This window comes from Dioscorea cayenensis, chromosome 5, assembly GCF_009730915.1.
Source record: "Dioscorea cayenensis subsp. rotundata cultivar TDr96_F1 chromosome 5, TDr96_F1_v2_PseudoChromosome.rev07_lg8_w22 25.fasta, whole genome shotgun sequence".
In the NCBI taxonomy this organism is placed as follows: domain Eukaryota; kingdom Viridiplantae; phylum Streptophyta; class Magnoliopsida; order Dioscoreales; family Dioscoreaceae; genus Dioscorea; species Dioscorea cayenensis.
This window is the reverse complement of record NC_052475.1, coordinates 5540615-5543364: the sequence shown is the minus strand read 5'-3', so window position 1 is coordinate 5543364 and position 2750 is coordinate 5540615.

Genomic DNA, 2750 nt, shown 5'->3' with positions numbered 1-2750 from the left:
TAAACATAAACATAGTTGTACAAGTTAATTATTGATTAATTATCCCGTTTCCACTTAAAACTTATGTTTTTTTCTCAACTATTATTGTCATGTCCTTGTTTCCGTTTAAAATTATACAATTTTTTTATTTAAGCATAAATGTTTCCGTTTAAATTTATCAAGTCTCTGTTTAAAATGTTATGTCTCTGTTTAAATATATCCGGTTTTAGTTTAAGCAGAAATGATTTTTAGTAGGTATTCGGATTCTACGAGCGTATCCAGTCCACCCTCGAGGGGCCACCGCTGACGGTTTAGTAGGCCTTCCTTACTCGTTAGATCATTTTTGAAGTTTTTGTCATTGCATGTCGGGACAACGTTTTGTAGGCACTAACCATTTAAAAAAACCCACTTCACTACCACGAGTAGCGGACACAATCGTAGATTTTGCAAAATAAACTATCGCCAACTAAGCATAAATGATAACTCATATTCGTTACATATGTTTGCCACAAACTATCGCATATTATTGTACATTTTGCTCGTTATTTATGAAAATCGTTTTCATAAACAAACGCAAATTTAAAATGAAACAATGATATTTAAACATAAACATAGTTGTACAAGTTAATTATTGATTAATTATCCCAGTTTCCGCTTAAAACTTATGTTTTTTCTCAACTATTATTGTCATGTCCTTGTTTCCGTTTAAAATTATACAGTTTTTTGTTTAAGCATAAATGTTTCCGTTTAAATTTATCAAGTCTCTGTTTAAAATGTTATGTCTCTGTTTAAATATATCCAGTTTCAGTTTAAACAGAAATGATTTTAGTAGGTATTCGGATTCTACGAGCGTATCCGTCCCACCTCAAGGCCACCCTGACGATTTAGTAGGGCTTCCTTACTCGTTAGATCATTTTGAAGTTTTGTCATTGCATGTCGGACAACGTTTTGTAGACACTAATCATTTAAAAAACCCACTTCACTACCACGAGTGCGGACACAATCGTAGATCTTGCAAAGAAACTATCGCCAACTAAGCATAAATGATAACTTATACTCGTTACATATGTTTGCCACAAACTATCGCATATTATTGTACATTTTGCTCGTTATTTATGAAAATCGTTTTCATAAAAAAACGCAAATTTAAAATGAAACAATGATATTTAAACATAAACATAGTTGTACAAGTTAATTATTGATTAATTATCCCAGTTTCCACTTAAAACTTATGTTTTTTCTCAACTATTATTGTCATGTCCTTGTTTCCGTTTAAAATTATACAATTTTTTATTTAAGTATAAATGTTTCCGTTTAAATTTATCAAGTCTCTGTTTAAAATGTTATGTCTCTGTTTAAATATATCCAGTTTTAGTTTAAACAGAAATGATTTTAGTAGGTATTCGGATTCTACGAGCGTATCCGTCCAACCTCAAGGCCACCACTGACGATTTAGTAGGCCTTCCTTACTCGTTAGATCATTTTGAAGTTTTGTCATTGCATGTCGGACAACGTTTTGTAGACACTAATCATTTAAAAACCCACTTCACTACCACGAGTGCGGACACAATCGTAGATCTTGCAAAAGAAACTATCGCCAACTAAGCATAAATGATAACTTATACTCGTTACATATGTTTGCCACAAACTATCGCATATTATTGTACATTTTGCTCGTTATTTATGAAAATCGTTTTCATAAAAAAAGCGCAAATTTAAAAATGAAACAATGATATTTAAACATAAACATAGTTGTACAAGTTAATTATTGATTAATTATCCCAGTTTCCACTTAAAACTTATGTTTTTTTCTCAACTATTATTGTCATGTCCTTCTTTCCGTTTAAAAATTATACAATTTTTTTATTTAAGTATAAATGTTTCCGTTTAAATTTATCAAGTCTCTGTTTAAAAATGTTATGTCTCTGTTTAAATATATCCGGTTTTAGTTTAAAGCAGAAATGATTTTTAGTAGGTATTCGGATTCTACGAGCGTATCCGTCCCACCCTCGGAGGCCACCGTGACGGTTTAGTAGGCCTTCCTTACTCGTTAGATCATTTTTGAAGTTTTTGTCATTGCATGTCGGACAACGTTTTGTAGGCACTAACCATTTAAAAAAACCCACTTCACTACCACGAGTGCGGACACAATCGTAGATTTTTGCAAATAAACTATCGCCAACTAAGCATAAATGATAACTCATATTCGTTACATATGTTTGCCACAAACTATCGCATATTATTGTACATTTTGCTCGTTATTTATGAAAATCGTTTTCATAAACAAACGCAAAATTTAAAATGAAAACAATGATATTTAAACATAAACATAGTTGTACAAGTTAATTATTGATTAATTATCCCGTTTCCGCTTAAAACTTATGTTTTTTTCTCAACTATTATTGTCATGTCCTTGTTTCCGTTTAAAAATTATACAGCTTTTTTGTTTTAAGCATAAATGTTTCCGTTTAAATTTATCAAGTCTCTGTTTAAAATGTTATGTCTCTGTTTAAATATATCCAGTTTCAGTTTAAACAGAAATGATTTTAGTAGGTATTCGTATTCTACGAGCGTATCCGTCCCATCTCAAGGCCACCCTGACGATTTAGTAGGCCTTCCTTACTCGTTAGATCATTTTGAAGTTTTGTCATTGCATGTCGGACAACGTTTTGTAGGCGCTAATCATTTAAAAAACCCACTTCACTACCACGAGTGCGGACACAATCGTAGATCTTGCAAAGAAACTATCGCCAACTAAGCATAAATGATAA